The following is a 27,842-nucleotide window of genomic DNA, read 5'->3' as shown; positions in this document are numbered from 1 at the left end:
TCTCTCTTATCTATGTCACTCATCTTTTCAGTTATCTCTTTGCCCCTATTCCTGACATTTTTGCTTGCTCGTCCTTCTTAGGACCAATTTTTATCACCAATTCAAAGCCCTTTGAGTTCTCTTTCCCTACCGTCTCTCACACCCACCCGTACCTTCTCTTCTTCCCACACTGCCACCCTCAGTGGAAACCCCATTACCACATGCCTCAGTGATTGCCAGCAGTCTCCTGCCCCTTGCCACCACACTCCATCCCCAGCTTAGCTCCAGGAATATCATCTACCTGACACAAGATGGGATTATAACTGACATGTGGGCAGGAAACCCAGAAATGCCAAATCCTACCTTCTCCCAGTGAGCTTCTAAGATAAGTTTACCACTGTACGAAAGGAGCAAGTGAGTAGCAAGGCGTTGTTTTGTTATTTGCAGACTTAAAATCCTAATGTAGGACTTTCTAGAAAACCAAAGCCTGGAGAGCATGTCTGAGTACCAAGGACAAGGAAGATGTCCACCCCCTCAGCTCAAGACAAAACTCCACAGTCCGGCACCCAAGACCGAGGGCAGGATGGTATCCACATTCACATGACTGAAGATTAGAGAAATGTGTCCCGTTACTCTTCCAGATGCCAGACAACAAGAGGAAGAGAGCTTTCTTCCAAACAGGACGTTGGAGAGGATAATGAGGAGGAAGAAGATGACCGTAAAATGCATCTGTACGCTTGGGTTAAAAAGGGATTTGTGAAACAAGTAGACAATGATCTGAGGCGAAATGGGCTGGCACCAAAAAGACACGACCACAGTGACGAAGACAATTAAAAAATAGGTAATTTAGTTGAACATCAGTGGCATCTCTAAAGAAAAATGGAAGGTTTAAGTCTAGTCCATGCAGTTTGGATCACAGAAGCTTAACGTGGTTTGTACAGACCTCGAAAGAAAATCAGCTATCAAGTTGTCACCAAGCAAGGACTGCACAGACACTAAACAAGGTACCCTGGGAAGTCAAACTTCTCCCTATATTATCATCATTTGGTGGTGACGGGAAGGGAACACACAGGTCTAGTTTGAACCTAGAAGTGGGACTATCCAGAGTGGCACAGCTACTCAGTGGAGTCAAGAGGAAGCAAGGAAATCACTGTCCACCCATCCAGGTAGGCTGGCATTTCCCCCTCCGGGAAGGAATGAAAATGGGTGAAAGACGAGGCCACGAGTATATTTCTCCCTTTAGAAGCCTCCCTGTGCTTTTTGCTGTTGCTAAGCATCAGGCTCAATTGTCAGGTCTATTGTCAGTCAAACCTGAACTATCTGACTCGGGGGAGAAAATCCACAGAATGTCAGGGATACCTCTTCCTTCATTCTTGTGGTCTTTCTAATACTTTCACCCATAAGCAGTGCCTCGTTTGCATTGCCCTCAGAAATTTCTGAAATGGGTCAAGAAAGGCCACTCATTTAACTCCAAAGTCTACTACCTAAGAATTTGCCCCATTCTGTATCCCAGCTACATCATCCAACCTGGCTCCTCAAAGAAGGTCATGCAAGGCGCTTGACCCCAAACCGGCAAGGTAAGAATGAAATTAAGACCATTATGAAGTTTCCACGCAAAAGTTCTATTTCCAACAATGCCCTCACCCTTCTGGTGTTGTCTCAGAGACAGTAAAGTCCTAAAATCAAATCTCCCCCACTTTTCCACTTAAAAAAAACTCTTTGCAGAATTTTGTTGTTTCACGTAGCCCTAATCTGAGAGATGGCTCTTCTGAACCTGGATGGAATCTTCAGGAGCTACAGTGTGGGCTGGCTGCTTGCTTGCATTGGTGTAGCCCTTCCAATGTCTTCCAGGTAAGATTTATCCGATGCTAAGTCTCCCAGGGGTCCCACTTTCTGAAATTCCAAACTCATGGGTCACATCAGAATATCTCAGTCCCAATCTCACCCCATAAAATATCACCATTCACTCCAAACGCTTATCATGTAAACACTATTTTCTTTATCCCCAAGAGAAGGCTGGGGGGAGGAATGGTGGGGAGAAGTACGGCTTTAATCACATTACTTCTACTCAAAACCTGAAATGGTTCACCAATGTTTAGACAATGAAGCACTACTATATCCCTCTCCTAGTATTCAAGGTTTTCCCGTATCTAGCCAAAACTGGGCCTCCCACATCCACATACTCTATCTGCTGTTTTCCCCTCTCTCTCTCTCTCTCTCTCTCTCTCTCTCTCTCTCTCTTCCTTCCTGCCTCCTTTCCTCCTTCCTCCCTCCTCTCTAGACTCAACTCATTAATTAAGTTCCATTCAGATTCCATCTTTTCGATGTGACTTCCCTGGCCATCTACACACAGTGCTATCTTCTCCCCATCCCTTCCCTGCCCCCACCGCCACACCCACCCATCCCTGAACTCAGGGACCATCACTTGTGCTCTTCATGTGCCACTGAACACTCCTGTCCTTGGCTACCCAGTGAAAAGGCAAAGACCAAAACTGTTCCCTCTGTATACAAAAGGTGATCACATCCTGCGCAGAAGTTGGTTTTAATGGTCAGAAAAATCTCACTCTACAAGGACCTGATTTTATATCACTTAGTGTTCTATCCAAAGAATAGAAGCTATTCTAGCCAGGTTATGCAGGAATGAATTATTATAGGGTACTCACAGCTTACAAGATCACTGGAAGTACTCAACAAACAGGTTAAGCTTTCCCAAATGACTCTCAAAACCACAGAAATAACTGGGCCACCGAAAGAGCTATGGTGTCTCTCACAGTCAGGAAGCTACTGGCTACATCATCAGTCTCACAATCAAGAGATCGCCACACCTGCCATGATCCACACCACTGGAAGCATGCCCCACCTGCCCCCTGCCTTTTGACACCCTCAAAGACAGTGACTGGACCCCGAGACCAATACATCTGGCTCCGTAAGTGTGCCTGACAACAGAAAGAGCATAAGCTAGTCAACTGCTCACTTCAGCCCCCATACATTCATGTAAGTGCGTCTGACAGGCAAAGTCTAAATCTTACCTAGAACTTGACCTGGGAGGGAGTCTGGGAAATATAGTTCTTAGCTTTCCAGCCTCTACAAGAAGAGAAGGCCCTAGAAAAAGGGTGAAATGGCTGCTGAGGGTCAACCCATCATATCTGCCAGAAATTGATAGATATGTTAACCTTGCCTCTGATCTGCCCCTCAAATTCACACATGGTTGAATTGTCTGCAGTCCCTGATATTTTTAATTCATGTTGGTGACCACCACTCCCCCAACTGTGTCAAACTCTTAATAGTCTATAATCTGCATATGAACATTTCAGTACACTAAGGCAATAGTTCTCAAATTTTAATGGGAAAATTATTACAGACCCCCCAGTGTTTGTCAAAATTATTTTTATTACAACGTTATTTAAAATGTAGAAACATAAAAACAGTTACAAAATTCTCATGGTTACAAAATCTAAAAAAAAAATAACTATAAAAACCAATTTGCAAATTAAACACAAGCAAAACTCTAAAATGAATGAAATGGAAACTAACCACATTTCTTTAGCATGATTAATGATGTTGTTTTGTTCAAAGTAAATCACCAACCCTTGGACCCAACAGTGGGAAAATTCATTTGCACATCTCACATTTCACATGTTAATGGCTTGATTCTTTTGATTTTGAGCAGGATGGCCCATTGTTTCAGTCACTGTCAGTATCAATACCATTATTTTTCCGTTTTAACAATGAACTCATTTTTAACCACTGATTTTTAATGGGCCAATCAATTTAATGATGCATTCCCAAATAGAGTGCTGAAAATTTTAAAGCACCATTTAATGAAAACTTCTTCAGTGCACAATTACTAATACCCTTATTGTTAATGAACTGTTGAAGGTTGGTTTGCACAAAGAGGTGGCCCGTATAGCACAGCCCTGTGCCGTGAGCATGGTACTAATGGCCACAGTGCAGGCTCTTGGGGTGGTGCACTCAGTACTACCCGGGATGGGGAAATGACTCATTCCCCCCACCTCCTTTCTTCGTAGGAACTACTATGAGTCCTTGCTCCTATAGTTTGTTTGAGCTTTACCAACAGGCTCATAAACATAAATGTAAACAGGGACAGTATTTGGTTATGATAGTTCCCATAACAAAAGGAACACCTACCTTCAAATCTGTAAGAACAAGACAGGAAATCCAATAGGGAAAAATGTGCAAAAAATGTGAACAGTCAAATCAAGGAAGTGGAAGGTGAATGGCCGCCAAGCATGAGACTTGATGATCCCACTGACACAATGAACTGAATCAGTGATTCGGCTTACTTAACTGTTTAACAGTCTAATTAACCGAATTAAAATAATTAGGAGATACCACTTTATATCCGTGAAATTGGCAAAATTAAAAAGCCAGGCAGTACCAATATTGTGAGCGTAATGGGCAAATGTCTGGGGGAAGGAACATTTGTGCCCTAAAGGTGGAGAAGACCGAGTGCAGCCATACCAGAAAGCAATCTAACATGACTTAAGTCTGCTTATAGCCTGTGACCCAGAAATCTCACTCAGGTGCACATCCAAGAAGAGCTCACACCCAGGTCTGTGAAGAAATATATGTGAGGATTTTTTTTTTTTTTTGCAACACATTTTTTTTTTCTAGCAGGGGTTTGGTGATAAGGGAGGCATACATCATTAGGGGAATGGATAAGCAAAAGATAATGCCAACTCAATATGGAACACACAGAAGCAATAGACATAATGAACTAGAGGGTCATATAGTAACATAGATAAATCTTAGAGAGCTTTGTGTTGGTTACAAGAGTTAGAATAAGATCTCTGTTATAAACCAAAACATTTGCATACACAAATGCTATGTATTTTTCAAAGATATATATCTATTCCAAGCTACATACCAAATGCATCAGAATGGGTGCCCACAGGGAGAAAGGATATAGGATAAGTATGTGAACAAACATGTGACAGACCTTGAAAATAGAATCAAAGGGATTTGGTGATGGATTGGAAAGGAAGGTGAGAAAAAAAGTAGGTATTAAAATAAACAGCAACATCCTGATAATATAGAAATTCAGCCTACGTGATGCTGATAGAAAAGGAGAATAATGGAGAAGGACATTATGGGAAAAAGGGAGTGAAAACTAAGTATTCAGTTGTGATTGAGGGCCCAAGGTCATCCATGTAGAAATGTGGAGATGAATTTGGGTAAGTGGGTCAGGACCTCAGAAGTGAAGTCTGGTCTAGTTTATTACTTAATTAACAAGCTAACCTGATATAACATAACAAAGCGGCAAATACAGATGTTCAATAAAATAAAATTTTAGTGTGGTATTACTCTGCTCCATGAGGTAATTCAGGGGCTCAGGCTCTTCCATCCACCCCCGAAGTGTATCTTCACTGGGACTGACAAAGCTAGGTTACTGCTGTGTGTATCACATCCTGTGGGAAGGAGAGAAGAGGGGAGGTCCAAGGCAAGTGGCTTGTTTTCAAAGTGGAACTAACCAAAAGTTTCCACCACTTCTGCTCGCCACCAATTGGCTCAAACTTGGCCAAACCCCAAAGCTGGCCACAGCTAGCCACAAGAAAGGCAGAGAATGTTGGGTCTAGCAAGAAAGCCCAGGGCCTGGTTGCAAGTGAATTAATACGGAAGAAAGGAGAACAGATCTGGGAGCAACTAGTGGCCTTCCCAAGCCAGCAATTACAGTCATGAGTGGACAGGTGGAAGGAAAGCCAAGGAAGCCAATAAGATAGTATAAGATGGCGGTGCAGGTAACTAAGGAAACAGGGAGACCAAAATTAAGGGAAGTCTACGTTTAATGATGGATGCAGTAGGAGGATCCCAAGAAGTAGACTGAAAACCAATGGAGACGTAGCACAGCAGTGTGTCACAGAAACCAAAAACGGACCCCAGGAAACAACCCTCCATAGCAAGAGCAAGAGTTTATGTATAAACATCCCATCTTCTTCCCTCCACCCAGGAACAGTCTCTCAAGGACCACTGTGGACTGAACCCCAGCATGCCCACAGAGGAGACCTGCTTGTTAATTCACACAGATCTACTTCCTTTCCTTCCCTGTCTCACTTCCCTAAACCTATACAGCTTCCTGAGACTGCTTTGGGGGGGGTACCCAAACTCCACCAAGGCCTCAAAATGCACTCTGCAAGTGTTATTGTGATGCTGCTTTTATGATTCCACACTTGTTCAGAGCAGGCTAGGGCTGGAGCCCTCCCTCAGGGCCCCAGCTGCAGACTAAAGAATTTATAACAAAGCTCATAAGCCTGTATCTCTGGGCCACATCATCCACACTCCTACCAGCTACGACTATGACAGATCAGACTGCTCCCTAAATTTAATGCCCTGCTGAGCTACAACAACAACAAAAACCAAAGAAAGGGAGGGTTGGCCAAGTGACCCCCCCAGACACTTCACTCCCAAGAAAATAAATAAACTCTCTATCTCCGATGGCAACGTGGGAGATGTTTTATTTTCACACATTTGCTCTGCACCTTCCAGGCTGGACTCATGAATCCTCAGTTTTTATCTTGGCGCTATATTAAATGGGAACTCAACTGAATGATAGTGGTCACGTCTCACAGGAGGCTCAGCCCACACTGGGACAGAGCAGTTGGCAATGATGGGCAAACAGCCCACAAGGCAGGGAAGCAACTCTCTCAGGGGCCCTAGGGACAGTGCTTCTTGTCCCTCGTACAAGTCCTCCTCAGCACCTTCTTGCCTCAGTTGCTCTCCGTGGAAAGTGGAGCCCCACAGGGAACCTGGCCTTTTACTCATCACTCTGCCCAGCACTTAGAGGAAGCTCTGTGTATTGCAGCTGCCTTCCTGGGGACAAACAACTCTGAGAGAAGAGATTGCTTTGAGGTTGAACTTTAGATTTCAGATATTGCCTAAATCTAGATTTGAAAGTTTGGTTTAACATTTTAAGGTTGTGTCTGTGTTCTAGAAAGATAAAGCAGGGCAGAGAGAATGACGAAGGGCTAAAGAATAAAGCCTCCTCCATCCTACTCCCCCTTCGTGCCGAGAAAACTTATAATGATTCTTAACCTTTTTGGGGTCAAGTACTCCTGAGACACTGATGAACGCACTGGAGACTGCCCCCAGGAACATACACATGCACCCAAATACCAGAGATGCTCCCTTCCCTTCCCCTGGCCCTCAGAAGAAGGACTTCTGCTAAATAAGGAGGAAGAAGAAGATTGAAAATAAGAAAGAACAGCAAGAAGAACAAAGAGAGGCAAAAGCAGGAGATATGCTTGGATGGTACTTTATAGATCAAAATCACCTTCACATATGTTAACTCGTGAAAGGTACAGAATGATCCCGTGGAAGGCATACAAGGGACTCCCAATCCCACGTGGGAGTCAAATGACTCCAAGGCATCTTGGAAGAGGGGCTTCCAAGGGAGACCCCTGAAAGAGGAGTAGGAATCCACCAACGGGGAGGGGAAGAAGAGGGTTCAAGGCCAAGAGGAAAGCAAAGGTCTACAGGTCAGAGAAAGTGTGGGTGTGCATGGTAGGTAATCCTCCATCTAAGAACTGTTAGACCACATCTCTCCTGTAGTCATACCCTCCAAAGGCTTTCCCTCTCACTCTGAGTAAAATCCTAAGCCTTACAATGGCCTAGAGAGTTCTGCATCACCTGCTCCCGTCCCCCCAACCCCAGGGGCCTCTTGGATTTCACCTTCTATTTGCTTACACCAAGGCAACCACACTGACTTTGCTGTTGTACCCCAAATGCATTAGCCCCACTAAATGCTCAGGACCTTTGCACCTCCCGTGCTCTGAAGCCTAGGAAGCTCTTCCCCCAGCTATCTGCAGGGTTGTCTCCCTCACCTCTGCCCTTGCTTTACTCAGATACCTCTTCTCAGTGAGGTCTTCTCTGACAACCTTCTCCAAAATTATAATTCCACACTCCTCTTCTCGGCTTTTTCTCCTTATCATTTATCACCATCTGACATTTACTTTACTTGTTTATTCTTTATCTTTCCCCATCGGACTATATGGAGAGGACAGATACCTTTGTCTCTTTTGTTCACTATGATTAGAAAGTTGCCTGAACATAGTAAATGCTCAACAAATAGTTGTTCTAAAAATGAATGAATGTAGAAACGCTTAGCAGGGACAGTCTTGAGAGCCAAAGTTCTCCATCGTAAGAACTAGAGGAAAAAAAATTCTGAGTTCCCGAAAGGCATGAGCCCTGAAATAGAGGGAGTAAATTTATGCCATAGGTTGGAAGGAAATAGCTTTCTTATGCCCAAATGGAGAGAATTCAGAGCTAGTGGTAGGAGAATGAGAGGAGACAAAACCATAGCTAGCTGCTACCTGACCCCTGGTTGAAATTTTGAGAATGGGGGTGGGGGGGGAGGTGGGTGATGGATTCCTCAAATAGGAAGAGGGCACTAGAGGGGCAGGTGGGACTGACTTTTGGCCTTCTAAGTATAACCCAGGGTGGCTGGAAGAGTTCTGCAGAAAATCCAAGTGCCCCAAGAGAGAGGCAATGGTGATTCAGGCACCTGGGGCCTACACCTGGGAGTGAGGCTAGGGGGTGAGGAACGGGTGTGCATCTGGAGCTCCTGGGGCTGGGGGCTGTCTTCAGAAGGGCTGAGAGGGCCAGTGGATTGGTGAGGTCCATGTGGACGCATGAACGGTATGTGGCCCCGTCAACCAGTAGCCACAGCAGGACCAAGGACATGAACCACAGACAAGGTTCATGCCAACGGAGTAGCAAGGACGTGAATCTCCCTTGACACCTGGAAACGTAAATCACCCCAGAGAGAGGGGCGTTGCCAAGTAGTAACCAAAACACTGAGTATTAACCAGGGCTATTCATAGAGACAGGAAGTGAAATGGCGGTTATCAGACACTGGGGGCAGGGAGAGTTATTTGATGGGTTTAGAGGTTCTGTTTGGGATAATGAAAAAGTTCTAAAGACGGGTAATATTGATGGCTGTACAATGATGTGAACAGTGTAATGCCACTGCACACTTAAAACTGATTAAAATTGGGGTGCCTGGGTGGCTCAGTCGGTTAAGCGTCCGACTTCAGCTCAGGTCACGATCTCGCGGTCCGCGAGTTCGAGCCCCGCGTCGGGCTCTGGGCTGATGGCTCAGAGCCTGGAGCCTGCTTCCAATTCTGTGTCTCCCTCTCTCTCTCTGCCCCTCCCCCATTCATGCTGTGTCTCTCTCTGTCTCAAAAATAAATAAACGTTAAAAAAAAATTAAAAAAAAAACTGATTAAAATGGTACATTTTATGTTATGTATATTTTGTCACAGTAAAAAAAAGTATTTAAAAAAGGCAGCATTAGTCAAGTTACCTTGAATCGGCAGGATTACTTTTTTCTACCCCTGAGCGGAAAAGGAGCCATGTAATCATTTGAGTTCAGTTACAGAAAAATAAAGTTTCATTGCTCTCACAGCTGAGCTCGGCGACTATGTAAATGCCCATCCCCTATGTATTTTTGTGGAAGTGGAAGTGGTCCACGCCACTGGGGTGTAATACGGCCATGGGAGAGGCAGGAAGAGGGAAGAGGGAGGCACAGCCGGGGAGATATCAGTGACCAGATGACAAAGTCCTTGTAAGTTATGTTAAGGAGTTGGAGAGAATGAGGGAGCCATCGGAGGGGTTTAAAGTAGCAGAATGACATGATCAGCTTTATATTCTAGGAAGAGTATACTCATTTGGCTGCCATGTGAACAAGGGGTTGCTGGAAAGGGTGGAGGGTAAAAATAAGGGTAGCAGGACAGACAAGAAGCAATTCCAAGCAAGCGACGAACTAGGGTCGTGACCATGGGATTGGAGGGCTGGGTGTGGGTTAGGGGCCATCTGGGTATCAGTGACTGGGGCAAGGCAGGGTAGGGGGGAGAAAGAAGTATCAGTGTTGAGACCCAGGCCCTTCTTTGTCAACAGAGGGGGGGATGGTCACTGGGATAAGCAAAAGAGAAGAAGAAAAGCAAATTTGGTTGGGGGCAAGGGTGCTTCTTTCTGCCTATTGGCAGTCAGATATATTTATGAAAGACTCGGCCCTTCCAGCCATAAAACCATGACCAGCTGGCCTGGAAGCAACTTCAAAGAGCACGGAGACCAATATCTTCATGTCACCTGAGCTAAGCCTTGAAAGGGGAGCACATTTCCATCCACAGGGAATCAAGTTGCAGAGATAGGGATGAGCCAGGTTGTGGAGGGAATGATCTACATCAAGACTCTGGAATTTTATCCTAGCAGTGCTGTGCTGGATGGACTGGTGGGGAAAGACTGAAGAAAAGAGGCAGGGAATTTCAGATTGCGATAAGAATGATTTTCCTTGAAGCCTCAGGAGCCAGACGAACCTGAGTCTCTCAGCATGGCTTTCAGCTGGCACCTCACCACTATGGAACCCGGCTACCACTTGCCAATGAGGAGCTCTTGACATTGATCCCGGGGCTTAAATGAAATAGCATCTCAGTGCCTGGCACACAGTAGCTGCTTCATAAATACTTGTTTCTTTGTGTTTTCCCCAGTCAGTCCCACTGCCCAATTACCCACCTTTCAAAGATGCTCATATCGAACGAGTAACACTATCATGGTTTTCCCAGCTCATTACGAAAGCCAACCCTCTCCAGTCACCCAGAACCTCTCCTCACCCCATGATTTCCTCCGCAGGCTGGTCTATCCCAGAAGCGTATAAATGCATGCGGCTGGAGACAACGATGGGATTGTCAGACTGGACGTTTCGGGCGGACATGTCGGAGCCTGCATGGTTCTGCCTCCCATCCCATTTTATGAGAACACGTTGGCTCAGATCTGTTGGAAAGGCTCTTCTCACGTATTAATTATGCCCCCACTAATTACACAGAAGGATTCAGGCAGCATTATGGGAAGGGATGGGCACTGAGCAACCCAGGAGAGAGATGATGAGCTTGGCTTTTGCTTTGCACCTGAGTCCAGTCTGAATTTCAGAACAATTTTGACTGCCTTTCCTTCATTCTCTATGTACAAAGAGTAGGATTGTAGCCCCTGATCTGGTGGGCCAGCAGAGCTGCATGGGGCTGGATGTGAAGGGGAATATAAAGGGGCCATGTATGTTCCCTGACTCCGGTACCCCACCAACTGTAGGACGGCACCACCCCCTATTTAATAATAGGCTCCAGAAAGAGCCAGGGGGAGGGACACTCCCACACCCAATGTCCACCTGCCACTGCAGGAGCACTACAATGTAAAAGACAAGTGGGTATGTGAACAATGAGAAAATGTGGTGTCTATTTTGCAAGCACAAGAAGACAAGGGCTGGAGGGTTTGGGTCCAGGATGAGGACCCATTCTGCTTTCTCTCCCTGTAAAACATACCCCTGTGGAGCCAGCAGCCTCCTGCACCTCCAGGAGATCCATCGGGCCCAAGTTCCAGAGAGGCCACCCCACCTCCTAGGAGGCCATCAGCCCCTGTGATCAGCAACGGAGCCTTCTCCGGACTGGTCAGCGACCACCGACAGCCAAGGAAAGGTCTTTGGGCCACCAGACAGTCTGTGAAAAGTGGAAATCCAGGGCCATCCAAGGAAAATCCACTCCCCCCCCCCCCACTGTCCCCTTGAGGTTTGGCAACTGCAACCACCTCCCCTGATTCCTGTCTGCTACCCTGGACCAGATACTCCCGGAGGAGAAGGAATCTGTAAAAACTATGTGACCCAAAAATATGTGGTATTTATTTACAAGGTGGTGCTAGTGAATAGCTCATTTATCCTGAGGGGGAAAAAAATGGTCCAAATGAGTGCCTTCAGGCTATGAGAAACAGTCTAGTGGAATCTTTTAATATGTGAATATCTTTAATGATCGAAACAGCACATGTTCATTGCAGAAAAACGAAAACGAAGAACGCTTCTACATAAACGCACGCACATGTCCACAAAAGCACACATACAAGAACATTCTTTGCGATATTATTTGCGATGGTAAATAAATAGAAAGTGCTTAAATGTCCAACGAGGTGGAAAGGGTTGCGTAAAGTCCAACCTTGCGGGATGAAAGGCACAGCATAGGGAATACAGTCAGTGGTATTGTAACAGTGCTGTATGGTGACAGATGGGAGCTACGCTTGTGGTGGGCACAGCATAAAGTATAGAGTTCTTGAATCACTATGCTGTAAACCGGAAACTAATGTAACGTTGCGTGCCCACTCCACTTCGATAAAAGAGAAACGTACATCCTTGCAGCATGGAAAGAGGTTAATGATAGCGTCAAGTGAAAGATGAAGGCAGAGACCAATAGACATGGTGTAACTCCATGGATGGAAGAGTTACTTTAAAAGTTTTTGTGCATTTACAGAGAAAAGGTCCTGGAAAGACGCCCACCCATGGATATGGGTTATTTCCAAGGCGATAGGAAAGGGTGAAAGGAGCAGAAATCTGGTTTTACAGCTTAGATACATCTGAATTCTGCAAGTTTGGAAGTATTGCTTTTCTAACTCAGAATTGAGAAATGAGAGAATTCACATTACCAATAAATAAATAAACACCATACAAAACCCTGGAGATAACCCTGCCGGGGGGTGTCTACTCTTGCAGGTTTTGTTACGCAAATAAGACGGTACTCATAGCCGAAATTTGTCTCTAAATAATATATCGTGCACATCTTTCCAAGTCAACAAGCAAACATTACAGTTTTAAGGACCATCTCCTATTCCATTGCATGGATGTACTATATTTACTTAAACAATCTTGTGTTGGTAGACATTTAGATTGTTTCTCATTTTCTTTAATTCTTTTTCAAACAAAAACAATGCAGTAATGAACATCCTTATTGCTGGATTTTTGCTTGTAATCATGATCATTTCCTTAGAACTAAGTCCTAGAAGTAAAACTGTTGGGTGAAAGGTCGTGTATATTTTAAGATTCTTAACACATATTGTCAACGTGCCTTGCAAAGAGGTCGCAAGGTCTCTAATCCCTTATCCACAAAGCCCTGAAAACTGAGAACACTTTACAAGTTTAACATCTCAATTCATTTGTTGTCAGACCCTGACCTGAATGGACACAAGGCTATTTCCAGTCTTTATTTATCCCACTGAGTATGAATATTTGTACATTTCAGGCAGACACATAAATGTGTGTATTGCCCTGATTCCTACAGGGGGTGTTATATAATATACAATTTATACATCATATTGTTTTTCAAAAATCTGAGAAATTCAACATCCCAACACGTTTCTGGCCCCATGGGTTTCCAGTAAAGGACTGTGGACCAGTGCTAATTCATGCTGCCCCAAGCAAAGTATGAGAGTGCCATTTTCACAAGTGCTTTCACCTTTGCTAATCTGAATTTTGAAAATCCTAAATTAGGTGGGGCACTTTTCTCCAGTTATCTGGCCATTTGAATGCCCCCTGGAATAGCCTATCAGCTGCCGTCTGAGCGCCTTGGTCCTGGCTCCCCTTGGTGAGGCCATGGGTCTCTGGGCTCTGACGCGTTCCTGCTGTCGATCATGTCCTCACATCCCCTTCAGGGACCACTGGCCCAAACTCTCACATCAGCACTTCCTCCACTGTCTGTGGGAGCTTCTTGCCCTCTGCTTCCTCCTCTCTGGTTCCCACTTCCGACAGTGGGGGGACACCATTCTTTTCTAACCCATCCAGGTACTGGATGGAGAGGAGGAGCGGGGTCCCACAGAGACACAGGACCCCTGGTAATACTAGTACTTTAGGAAATCTTCTTGTTTCCAGGATGCCTGGGACTCTGATGGGGGTGCTGGGTCAGTGTAGATTCTAGGGAAGACTCACACCAACCATAACCCACACCTCTGCCCTGGAGGCCAACCCACCCTGCCAGAGCCACCCTCCGTGTAGGCTTTTTTCTACCACTGTCATTTACAGCAGTCAAAATGACCATGAAATTATAGACATAGCCGTTCAGGGAGACTGACCCTAGCAGTCTGGCCCCAGCGCACCACTTGGAATCACTGGGGTCAAAAAGGCTGCAGGAAACCCAGGCACACTGACTCAAGGGAGCCAGCACCTGGGGGGGGGAGATACCCAGGGGCGAGGTACACCAACAGGAACATAACACTGATGTCCAGGGACGATGCACCATCACAGCTGCCCCAGGTATCTGGAAGTTGGTGGCTATGCCTGTCTCACAGATGCGACTTTGAAGCAGAGGGTCACCCGTGGCTGATGCACATAATTTCCTCCCTTCAGCCCAGACCCGGGGCATGTCACAGAAACACGCAAAGGCTAGGCGAAGGGATCAGGAACACAACTGGGGAGGCTACAATCAGAAATGTGTCTCAGAGAGTGCTGCTAGGGCCTGGGGAGGGGATGTCTGAATCCCAATAAAGCATGACCCTGAGACCCCACAAGAACAGCTGCAGCCAGTGTAGACAGTAACAACCAAAAGAAGGGTCCAGATGCAGAGCCTTTAAGAGCACATATGTGACAACTCACATCCTCAAGACAAACAGAGTTTCGGTAACAGTGTCTGAATGTCCGAGACCACTTGAGCAGGCTTTGGGAAGGGGGCCTACAGGATATGCAGATATTTCCACACACGAGATATTCCCATGGCTCTTAATCTGGGATATTAACAGGGCTCACACATTGGTTCTAGCATTTTAGTAAGTTACTTAAATTTTCTGTGCCTAATTTTTTCTCATCTGTACAGTAGGGATTGTCATCAGGGTCAAAAGAGATCATATCTGTAAAGCACATGGAATCGTACCTGGTACATAAACATGGACTAGTATTATTGTTGTTTTATTTTGATTCTGAGTATTATTAGTATCATACAAGAAGAGCCAAAGGTCTTTGTCATGAGCCTGGACAGCGTGTTGTGGAAAGCAATAGATAAGAGAACAATAAACAAAGAAGGCGCCATTATCAAGGGTCGAGTTCTGAGTCCTGAACCACAGGGAATCCTTAATTTCATCCGGTTAACAAAACGTATGTGAGAAGACACAGTGGAAATGGTCGAATCCCAAGACAAGGCAAAAGGACTGAGAGGACAGCCACTGAGAGGACTTCAAGGAAACCTGCTCGAACCCTGGTGGCCGGGCGGTGAGCCCTCAAACTGCAGATGCAGCCCCTGTAACAGTCCTGGGGACATGCAGGGAAAGGGGCAAGCCACCAAGAGGGGGATGAGCATATGCGAAATGAGTGGGTTCAGAAAGAGAATTTCCTCTCCACAGCTGCAAAAGTTAAGGACACTTAGAGAAAGTCAGAAAACTGCAGGAGATTAAAAGAAGGGCTTTGCCACCGTGCACTGAAATAGTCTCCAGTGGCTGAAGCCTGTCCCCAAGAGAAACATGGAAGCCGAGATAAAATGGATTCGGTGCATCAGTGGAATGTCACAAGTCTCCATGAGCTTTGGCTCTCATGGCCAACCCAGAGCCCCACCCAGAATTTGGCTGGGTTGGGAAGGTGGATTCTGTGGGAGAAGCTTCCCCCCAGGATAGAGAGGCGGTGAGGCTGGAACATAGTAGAGGGGGCTCAGGGAAGAGGGAGGTGGTGGTGGGAGGAGTGCAGGGGTGTCAAATGAACAAACACCCACGTGGTCATTTTCAGGTGTTCACGCTCCACTCTAGGCAGCAGGGCCGGGCTCTGTGTGGACGTCCTGGCCCTGCATCCATGTTGCATGAAAGCCACAGAGGCAGAGAGAAGCTGTCTGTGGCCCCCTTGCCATGTCTAAAAGCTGAGGGACTTGACTTGTTACTTGACAGACGTCAGTTACGTCTACCCTTGGTGAATTAGGTAAGAAACAGAACACCACAAAAGGGAGGAGACTCCGATTCTGAACAGATACCAAAACTAGCTTCAGCCTAGCACTTTTGGGGAAAGAAGAAACACCTTCTTGGAGTTAAGGGCATATCATCAAAGAGTTGTGAAGGATTATTTCAGGATAATAAGATCCTTTCGGGCATTTCTAAACTGGAATTCTAAAATAAGGTGGCAAGAGGGAGAGAAATACAAAACATGACCATTTATTTTGTGTGTGTATTTATACATGTATATATATAACAAAAATTCCTATATATATATATATACATATACATATATTTATCATGCATGTTTCATATGTATATATTTATATATGTACACACATATGTAAATACCAAAAAGGGAATATTTACTGACCATTAATGCAATTTATCACTATATATGTGAACAAAATATGTAAACGAAAGAGAGGGAGCAAATATACCCAAAATGTCAATGATGAGATTCTGCGTGGGAGGATTACAGCCCATCATTTTCAATTTTGGGTTTTTCTCTGTTTTTCAAATTTCCAATGTTTTGGGGTTTGGTGTGGTTTCTTAGAGAAGGTGTAAGACCGCCATGCCCTGTGTCCCAGGGAACTCGTTGAGCCTCGTACAAATGTGGCCAGCTTGTCCCCAGCAGCTTCACAAGAGGCATATATGGAAGGGTACAGTAGCTAAACCCCAAAAAGTCCAGTTATATCTTTTTCCCACTCTGCGCACAAAACAAAAACGAATTTTTCCACGGCAACCTACAACCTCCTCCCTTAGACACAGAGGCCACTGTCGGCTTTTAAATAGCAGCGTTATGCCTCGCTCCTCTTCATATATACAACTTGAGAAGAAAAAAAAAAAAAAAAGAACAGTCCAGAAAAGACATTCTAAATTGTGATGACTGACATGTCAGTTCAAACTGACTATGGTTATCTGGGTGGTGAGAGCAAATAGGATTATTATTCTATTTCTTTTTTTTTTTTATAATTTTTTTTCAATTTTTTTTTATTTATTTTTGGGACAGAGAGAGACAGAGCATGAACGGGGGAGGGGCAGAGAGAGAGGGAGACACAGAATCGGAAACAGGCTCCAGGCTCTGAGCCATCAGCCCAGAGCCCGACGCGGGGCTCGAACTCACGGACCGCGAGATCGTGACCTGGCTGAAGTCGGACGCTTAACCGACTGTGCCACCCAGGCGCCCCTATTCTATTTCTTTATACTACTGCTATAATATGAATTTTAAAAAAATTTTTTTTACACTTTTATTTATTTTTGAGAGAGAGAGCACAAGCAAGGGAAGGGCAGAGAGACAATGAGACGCAGAATCCAAAGAAGGCTCCAGGCTCTGAGCCCTCAGCACAGAGCCTGATGTGGGGCTCGAACTCGCGAGCTGTGAGATCATGACCGGAGCTGAAGTCGGACGCTCAACCAACTGAGCCACCCAGGTGCCTCTGAATTTTTGAAAATAATAAGATATGAAAGTTATATTGCCATACCCCTCAAATAAATGGTTTTAAGGAGAAGAGAAGGTAAAATCTCTTTGCCTCTCCATGCCCTCAGGAGAAAATTAAGTCTCTTTACATAACTCATAAGGCCCCACATGATCTTGTCCCTAACTATTTAGTGACATTTGAAGCATTTGGTTGAACTATATGAAGTTGTTGCTTTTCTTAGTCAAGAATGGTCAAGTACTGGCAACTTTGTATGGTTGAACCTACCCAAGGCCCTCTTCCTCAACTGTGTGCTGCTCCATTGGCCTGCAAGCCTCAACCCCTTCTCAATCCCTGTCCTTCCCCTCCCTACCCCTACCCCCACTGCCTCTCCTTGCTCACCTCTACCCTTTGAAGCCTTTCAGCCTCTTGTCACTTCTTTCAAGCAGCCTTGGATATGGGATTATGGCCCCCTCCTAGGGGATTCCCAGACATCCCATCTGTATTCACTCATTCAACAAATCATTATGAAGCACCAACTGTATACATATATGTTTATATACGTATACACACATAAATACCAAAGAGTGGATATTTGCTGACCATTAACCCAATATGCTTTATCACTATATACATATACATGCTTGTGAACACAATATATAAAGAATACATACCGCACTCTAGCCAAAATCTAAACAGGGGGGTACAGTAGTGAAAAAGGGAAAGTCAGTGACCCCTAGTCATACTATATGATAGTCTGCTCTGGTTCTTCTAATCTCCACTGAACCGTGCCCCCTTCTAGGTCACACTCTTTGTCTAGTGCACCATTACACGGCCACAGCTCCACGTACTGGTCATGAGATTCACATGCTCGTTAGGATGAAAAATAAGCGAATGCTTCAATTTCATCCAAGTATCTGTGACTGACTTTCTCTCCTGTTCCAGTTTTTTAAAGGTTATTACTCACAATTTATCTTATGACAAAAGGAAACAGCTGATTAAAGAAGCCCTCTTTTGTTCTGGATTTCCTGGCCAAGTTGAGCAAGTCCTGTTTGCTTTGACCGCCTCTGGAGTGCTTGCTGGATGAGGTCAGGGAAGGGAAGGAGAACACCGCCCGCCTGCTGTTGGAGTGGCAGGAAGCCAGCTGCAAGCTCCCACTGTCTGGTGAGGGGCAGGGGGGATGGAAGGGGTAGCAGGACAGTGACCAGCCTGGACAAACCCCGACCCGAGGAGAAATGTGTATTGAACCTCTATGCCAGCCTCAGGATCTGACCAGCAAAAGCAGCCCATATGTATTCAGGTCACAGAACTCGAGGGCACCCAGGGACAAATAGGGAAACCAAGCCACCAAGCAGATGCAGCACTTGCCAAGATCACAGAGCCAGGCAGCAGCAAAGCTGAGAGTCAGACTGTGGCTTGCTACCCTGGAGTCCTTGCATTTTCCTGGAGAGGCAGTGGTGGGCTGGGGGGCAGGGCTGTCTAAAAGTCCTAGCTCCTGGCTTCCACTCAGCTATGAGGACTTTGGGTGATTAACCTGCCCACAGTTGTTTACTGAGCATCTGTTATGTTCTAGCACCTGTCTAGGTAGGCAGTCGTGGGGGCGGTAAGTTCCCACCCTTGAAAATCCCCACAATGAGAGTGATGTGATTTGTGGTACCCATAAAGTTGTGCAACTCACCTGGGTGAATCAGAGGTTGTGGCTCGGGAAACCTTTGGAGGGGGAGGTGGCCTCTTCAGTCTGCCCCTCCCAGGGGCATAGACTCTGCTCCCTGAGTCCTGCCTCCTCAAGGTGGAAACTTTTACTTGTCTGAAGCATGCAGGAATTCTGAGAACCAAGATGACGCAGGGAAGGGAATTGGAATCTACAGTGGGCCAGGCCCTATGCAAGGCATTTACACTCTACGACTTTTGATCCTCAAAACGATCCTTTATAAACTAAGAGACTGAAGCATCAAAGAAAAGATCAAGAAGACCAAGTTCTGGAGTATTTGCTGCAAAGTCCCCAGCACTGTATTCCTTCCTCCAAGGCACTTGGAGTCCAATATTATATTGGACAGCACAGATCTTGCAGAACTTTTCTATCATCGCCAACAATTCTACTAAATAATGCTGGACGAAACCATGAGAGCTCATAAAAGCACTTTCCACTACCTTACATCTTCCACTCTCACTCCTTCTAAAAGTGACCAAGGAGCAGGGGACATTGTAGGTACTCAATAAATATTTGTTGAATGAATGAGGGAGGTGTGGCCGGAAGAACAAGAAGGAGGTGGCTATAGAGGTGAAAATAGAACTGATTTATCTGAGAAACTTAACAGAAGACCATGGGGGAGGGGAAGGGGAAAAAAAAAGAGAGGGATAGAGCCAAACCCTAAGAGACTCTTAAAAACTGAGAATAAACTGAGGGTTGAAGGGGGGGTGGGAGGGAGGAGAGGGTGGGTGATGGGTATTGAGGAGGGCACCTGTTGGGATGAGCACTGGGTGTTGTATGGAAACCAATTTGACAAAAAATTTCATTTTAAAAAATAAATAAAATAAAATAAAGCAAAATAAAAAAATAAATGCACTCTCTTACGTTAAAAAACAAAAAAAACCACAAATAAATTAATAAATAAATGTTTCTATACAAAATTAAAAAAAAAAAAAAGAAATGTTCACTACCTGGTTGAGGGCTTGTACAGAATGAAAGGTTCTTTCTCCACCACCCATCCCCATCCATGAAAACACAGAAATGAATGGCAATACAAATTATTGGAGCAATAAAATACATACCTACCTATTATCTTCTCAAATGATTCATGTCTGACTGTGTGCACTCACAGTAAAGCATTTCAGCTGGACCAAACAGTGGTTAACTCCGATGGGGGCAAGAGTGCCTTTTCAAAGTGAAATTTTTTAGCCCCATTCAGGCCAGAATTTGAGAGCTAGGACACTGGAGTTCCTGTAACCCAGTTCTTTTGTGGTGCAGATGGGGAAACTGAGGCCTAGGCAAGCAGCTGGCCCATGATCACACAGCTAGGTTAAGACAGACCTGTTGTGCCCATTTGCCACCTGGAATTCAGGCCAGAATGAGACACATGCTCCTTGTCAGAGTAGATGGACCAAGGAGCAGGAAGCTCAGGTGGCCAGAGAACGAAGATTGAAATCAAGTTGATAAAGAAGCTTGGGGCAAAATAAAACAATAGATTCAGAACAACCCCCGAGCAGCAGGGTTGAGTAGATGCACATTAAGAAGGAGAAAAAAATTAGGAAATATCCAAGTCTGGCAGCACCGAATGTTGGGGAGGATGAAGGAAGCGGGCACTCTTGTGCACTGTCCGTGGGACTGCATATCGGTGGGCCCCTTCAGAGGACAAGTTAGCGTTGTCTCAAAGAATTTAAAATGTGCATCCCTATGACTCAGAAATCCCAATACTTCTCTAGAGAAACAGTCACACGTGTGCACACAGGGACATACACAAGATTGTTAGTGGCAGCGTCGCCCACAATCAGGAGAAATTAGAAACAAACTAAATGTCTAACCATGGGGAGGGGTACGTAAAATGCCATCTATCCACTCTATGGAATACCACTAAGAAATTAAATAGAGCCTAGAAGACCCACCCAGGGCCACCACATCACACACCGTATCTTTGTATGAATTAGAGAAAGATAGCCCCCTCTGGGTAAACCAGTTAGAAAAAAGCAACCCTCCCTTTGGGCTAAGTTAGCACAGATGGGCTGAGTTTCAGCCTCCCTCATGCCCCCCCCCCGGTTCTGTGACCAGAGAGGCGGCTTCTGAGTTCAGTCCTACCAAACTGAAGGACCATGTCAAATGGAAAAATAAGTCGCAGTATAGTCTATAAAATATTATGTCTTTAATATATTTAAACACGCATTCTTTATATGTTCTGTAGAGATATAAATATATAATGTGCATGTTAACAAACAGAAAAAAGACAAGAGGGGTATACATCTTCCTGCAATGGCTGTTACCTCTCTGGGGAGGGGGGCACTGTGGGTCAAAGGGGCCTTTAATCTTATCCAAAGGGTTTTGATTTAATTTTTCACAAGGAGGACTCATTTCTCTATCATTAGTAGAATTATTTTTTAAATTAAAAGCTGAGAATCAGGAAGTTGGGCCTTTGGGGCAGAAGGAGGGATTTGTGTCACCCTAGGTTACACCCACCACCACTACCGCCAACACCAGATTTAAAGGCACCCTGTACCGTGTGGGCCAAAAACCCACACAAGTCCATTCCAGACCTCTGTTTTGATCTCATTTTCTGGGGTAGAAAATGACAAGAGATCTCAGATGCGATGAAAGACCTTTTTAAAATCAGAGAACAGTAAGCCTAGTGAGACCCTCCCCTAGGTATGCCTGCAGATAACCTTGGTGACTTCAACCCCAAGAACCCTAGCTTTGTCTCCAGGCTGGAAAACAAGAGAAGTGGGGGGAAGGGAGTGGAGCTTCTCATCTCCCCATCCTCTCCCAGAGGCAGCATTTCCCCAAAGCAAGGAACACCCGTATGCCCCAGTGGAAAGTGATGAGAAAGCCAACACACCAACTTAAGCAAGATCAAAGGAACCATCCAGGGACTTTGGGGGTCTTTATCACAGTGAAAATGTGAGGGAAGTTGACCGGACTTGAAATTGTTTTTTAATGGTTTGATTTCACGGTCTTCTTGTTACTTAAGTACCATTCATCTTCCTCCAAATCTCTAGCGGGAACTTCATGTGGCTTGGCAGCTCAATTTCCTCTCGGCCCACTGGATGAGACAAAGGTCCAGCGGTCACTTATCTAGGGAAAGCACACTGGGGGCCCCGAGAACCTCCAGCACCAGATCTCAGTATCCCCCTCTTTGCAAGATTTACAGCCGTCCTGGGAATGGATTTATACCTCAAAACGCTGGCTACTCTTGTCCTGCCTATTCAGAAGCAACCTTTCTATTGATTGTCCCCGCTTTGGGTACTGTTTAATGACCTCTCAGACAATTGGCCGCTCAGACAAGGAGACTTCACTGAAATGACAATGCTGTCTGATGTGAATGTGCGACTCCAAAGGAACAAATAGTCCCACACCTATTTCCCCCATTTCCTGTGCCTATCTTTCTTCCCTTTGCCTAGACCACCCACTAGTGGTACCCGCCAACTAGCTAGTATCTGCTCTGGGGCCATGATGTGCTACCAGCTGGCATTTCTATGTTAGACACTCTCTGCTCTGAGAGCAGCCCCAGTGATACTTCCCAAGGCCCACTCCACACAAGAGAGATTGGCTCTCACAGCAGGGGTAGCATTTCTCTTCCAATGACTGACAGAGGAGGAGAAATCTGGAATGAAAGGGCAGCAAACAGAATGCTGAAAAACCAGAAGTCTAAGTCAGCATCTAAAAGCTGCGGCTGAGGACGGAGGAAATGCTGGCTCCAAGCTGATGCTCTATGCGCTTGTCAGCATAATCTCGCTACTATGAAATCTGATGTGTAGACGCATCTCACAGTCGAGCTGCAGCCCAGCCACAGTTGTAGTTCTTGCTCTGATGCCTCCATCTCCGCCGCTTGCAGGGTGCAGTCCAGCCCCCTTTGTCCACGTTCCTGCTGCTTCGGGGACCGTGACTGCCCTTAGATGGTTCTCCCAACGCTGGCCTTTGGGAATTGTTTGGGAAGTGACCTCAGGAAACAACTGAAGCGAAGTGAGGAAGGGAGGCAGGGAAGGAAAGAAAGTTCATAAAGAACGTGTTATCAAGCAGACCGCTGTGGATGAGAGAGACCCGGACGCCTTGGAGACTTCAAGCAAACAGCATGAAGCACACCTCCAAGTCGTCCCACCTGAGGCGCAAAGAAGTTGGGGCCTCTCTCCTCCACCGCCCACCCACCACTGGCTGAGGGCTGCTCCTTTAGGCACCTGCTCACCGGCACTTCCGGCCTGCCTAGCACACTTCCGGGAGAAAGCCTCAGGCCAAGGGCTGTATGTGCAGGAAGCAGCTGGTACCAGATCCCGGACAGTGGGCTGAGGGACATGGGCCGCGCCCCCGGAGACACTGCTACTCCTCTTAATCCCCATTTGGCCTGGCGGACTCAGTTATCTTTCAAGATCCAGGAGAAATGTGACCTCTTCTGAGATATCACCTCCTTCCTCACTGTCTCTCCACAGAGTAGAAATGAATAGCTTTCTCTCCCAAGTCCCATTAGCACTTCACACACCCTTCAATTAAGCCAGCGACCACGTTTTCTTCTGTCTTGTTGGACTATTCTTCTTCCCAAACGGTGCAGTATCAATGAAGAGATCAAGTTTAAACCATCCAGGTATCCTATAGTACATTCACTCGTTTGTAATTTGTATTTAGTAAGCACCTACTCTGTGGCAAATACTGTTCCATGTACTGGGGACACAGAAGTAAAAAAAAAAAAAAAAAACTAGGTCCTTGTTTTCCTAATTTTAACAGTTGTGTGTGTGTGTGTGTGTGTGTGTGTGTCAAAAGATGACAAATAAAAACAAACAAATAAACATATAATATGTCAGTGGTGATAGATATAATGAAGAAAAATAGAGCCAGGTATGGAATAGAAACTAAACGTGTTGAGGGTGAGGGTAGTCTTCTACATGGGATGTAAAGGTCTACTCTATTAAATAGCATTTGAACGTGGATGTCGGATAGTGAGGGAGTGATCCATAAGGATATTTGGAGAAAAGTAATCTCGGAAAAAAAAAAACCAAATGTTCAAAGGCTCTGTGGTCAAAGCATGCTGAGTGTGTTCAGAACACAGCAGGAAGCACGTAGTATACACCCAGCTCATGATTGATTTCACAGCGAGATCCACCCACAATCCCTTCTGAGTTGGCCAAGCCACCCCTCATCCCGTGCGCATCTCTAGCACTGCGTTTACCATATGATACTACAATGATTTGCAAAGTTGTCAAGGGTAAGGACGGTGTCTTTTGATCGTTTTTGTGTCCCTGGTGTCACTCAGTACTTGATCTGTTGTCTGTGCTCAGTATCGTTCCTCAAACTAAAGTCATCATTATTCTCCATCTCAAACTTGGGAAAACACAGATCAAATCACAGAAAGGTTTCATTCAAAGGGCGCATTTGCTTGCAAATTAAAATGCATATGGATATCGGGGAATAGCTTCAGATTTTTTTTTTTTTACGTTTTAATTTCGCATTTCTTCAACATGTACTCTGTTGAGGTTCACCAGCAACATATCCTCTACCCATCCTGAGCCTGACGATTTCTTTTTTTTTAAAATTACATACAGCACTGTGTATGTTTAAGGTATATATAGCTTGATGGCTTGGTTTACATATGTCATGAAATGATTACAGCAATACGTGTAGTTAATGTCCATCATATCAAATAGAATATTCAGAATTATTAATGGGAGAAGTCATTCTTGGGTGAAACTAGGCCCTCTCTGGGGGAGTCACAACCCTAAAATGTATAGCTTTTCTCCCCAAAGGCATTGGATTGGCACAAATGGCTGAAGGTATTTTACAGACTGACCAGAGTGAATTTTTGGTGCTTAAAAAAACAATGATGTATTACAACCTTCATGGATGAACACGGCCTTCAGTCCTCTAGAAACCACCAATGATGTATGTCTCTTTCTAGGGAAAAGGCAGCAGAGGCTCAGGTGTTGACTCAGATATGGGTCTGAGTGATTGCATGTTAAAGTAGTAATAGATGACAGCATGTTCCATTAAAAATGTGTCATGAGCCTTCCCATTAGTAAGGACATTGGGGTCACAAGGACATCAGTGCCTCATCTGTCCAGCACTCTGTACCTTTCCTATGGGAAGTTTACCTTTCCTATCTCAAACATACAATTGGAGGGAGGGGGACTTGGTTACAGGCTCAGTGGCCCCAAGAGGGAGGTACTATTAATATTCCCATTCTATGAATGAATAACCTGAAGTTCAGCAAGATGAAGTTTGTGCCCAGATTCACCCAGCTAGAAAATAATAGGGCCAGGGTTCAGACCCAGTTCTTTGTGATTCTAAGATCCCTGTTCTTCATTGGAAATGACAGGGAACAGAACAGCAGTAGAGTAGAGGTGCTGCAGACAGGGACGGGAAGCTGCCATTGAGGCCACATTGTCCCCGTAAGCTTAGGCCCCAGAGCTCAGCCGAGAGACGAGGTAAAGGAACCAAGCATTTCCATAGGGTGGAGCCGGCTAAAGAAGCTTCAAGGACCCCAGATGGACTTTTAAGAATTAGAATTTCTCGGGGCACCTGGGTGGCGCAGTCGGTTAAGCGTCCGACTTCAGCCAGGTCACGATCTCGCGGTTCGTGAGTTCGAGCCCCGCGTCGGGCTCTGGGCTGATGGCTCGGAGCCTGGAGCCTGTTTCCGATTCTGTGTCTCCCTCTCTCTCTGCCCCTCCCCCGTTCATGCTCTGTCTCTCTCTGTCCCAAAAATAAATAAATAAATAAATAAATAAAATTAGAATTTCTCATAGAGTAGCTAACCTAGGGGGTCAAGGTGTCATCTATATATTTTCCCATCCCAAGACCAATCACTGGTGTCAGGAGCTGAAGCACTATGATTGACCCCATCAAGTCAAGAATGTGGTTTCCTAGGAATGGCAGCCTTTACTAAAACCTCACGCAGTTTTAGGCGTCATTCCCTGAGGAGAATGGGGATATAGCAAGGACATAACTTATGGTCACTGCTGGAACCTGGGCAGCTACACCAGAAGTATCTACATCAGCTCCAAGATATGTACCCATCACCAGTCCAACTCCCATACCTCTTGGTAGGAACAATCTACTAAACTTATTCATTTTGAGAAGTAAAGCAGGGATGTCGTCTTTGTTACAGGGAATAGGAACGGAAACAAGGCTGATATTTACTGCTTACTGGACTCATGATACATCTCTAATCCACACAGCAAGGTCAATAGTAGTGCCCCACCTTGCAGATGAGGAAAATGAGGTTTCAGAGAAGCAAAAGTGATTGCCTTGGGTCACATAGGTAGTAAATGGAGATAGCAGGCATCTTTTCATACTGGTAGCAGTTTTACAGGTGAGGATATGTCTTCCAACCTATGGAATCTCTCTCCAAGAATACTTGTACACTGGCCTCAAGGTAAGGTACAAATCCTATTCAGCATTTTTCAGGCTTCTCCTCCTGCCCACCTAGGGATATCTGCATAGACTATATGCAGTCTATATCCATATCCATGGCCTGTCTGAAATCCAAACCCATCAGGAAAAATGACCCAAGCCATTGAGTGATGTACTGTTCTTTGTGTCTTTTGGTTTAGAGGTGGAAAGACCCTTTACAAATGATTGTAGCATACTCTGACCAGGCCTCCTTGTCTACATGGAATTGACAACTGGTACCCTTGGTGCTAATAACCTCCACATTTGAAAAAGATGGCATCTCCTACCGGGCTTACTAAGAGGGAGCAGCAGTGTCCGTTCTGCTATCGATCACCAACCCTGTCCCCGGATGGTACTTATAAAGACAGCACTGAGGAGAAGAAAGGAAGTGGAGATGAGTGGAGAGTTCTGTGTGGCTTTTCGGTGAGCACGGGGTTCCTGGCAAGAGTCAATTCCATACCTCTCCATTAATGATGGGGAGATAAGAGGGATTTCTCCTCTTCACACCATGGGCAGAAAGGATCAGGAAAATCACTCATGGATGTTTGGGACATCTACAAGAAGAGAGGATTTCATGTCCCTCCGGCTTTCTCTAGTGCTGGCAACAGTCAGGGAGGAACATGTTTGGAGAGTGGCTGGGGAATTTGTAAATGTCTCCTGAAGGTGAAGGACATATGTGGACATCCTCTTCTTACCTGGAGAAAAAACTCATAAAGGTGCCCAGGAAGAAATAGAGAGAGGCACCTCCACCTCGACAGAAGGAACGCAGAGGTAGAGGGGGAGGCAGGAAGTGTGGGGCTGCCCAGATGTCCCCCAGCCAAGAGAGGAGACACCGCCTCAGAAAGGGTGCTGGAAACTGAACTGCCTGCGGGGAGACACGGTCACCTCTGACAAATCTTTAGCAATAGGAAGACGTGGAACAAAACTGCCCCAGGAAAACTGTGTACACAGTGATGGCCACATCCAAAATGACCTCAAGTTTCAAACAGAACCAGATCGAACCAGAGAGAAATCAAGACCACTTCACCACATAAGAGTCATGTAAGTTGATCCCTTCTTCCCATCCCTCCCCCACTGCCTCAGTGTAGACAAGCTAGAAACAAGAGGGAGGGGGGATAAGGGAAAGGAAGACCATGTTTTTCCCGTATACAGGTCCTCTGAGTCACAAGTCTAGACAGCAGCGGCAGAGGAGAAATCATGGCATTGGACAGAAGATTGGTGCTTCTAATGGGACCTGGCTACGTTTAATCATTGGAGGTGGCCAGAAAGTTATGAAATCTGCCAAGAACAATTAAAAATCAAAACAAAAAAGGCATATATTGCAAAGAACAGCAATGAGTAGGAAAAAAATCTTGTGTTTATATCTCTACCACACTGAAAGTTCTCAGTGAACCACCTACATTTAGCTTCTCTTAACCGACATATTTTCCCTAATCCTGTTGAGCCATTCAGAGCTCATTTTTATGTGCCCTCTTAGGGGTGAGAAATAAGACCAGGGCTCTCTCTTTCTCTTTTCTTTGCTTATATCTGCTTGGCTTATGTTCTCCTACAGCAGACATGCTTTCTCTGGGCGACTAGGAACAAGGCCACCATTCCCCAACTTCAAACTCCTTCCTGATCCATAATCCCAGGGACAGGGCCCT

The sequence above is a fragment of the Prionailurus bengalensis genome, chromosome C2 (assembly GCF_016509475.1).
Source record: "Prionailurus bengalensis isolate Pbe53 chromosome C2, Fcat_Pben_1.1_paternal_pri, whole genome shotgun sequence".
Lineage (NCBI taxonomy): Eukaryota > Metazoa > Chordata > Mammalia > Carnivora > Felidae > Prionailurus > Prionailurus bengalensis.
Note: the sequence above shows the minus strand (reverse complement) of the source record.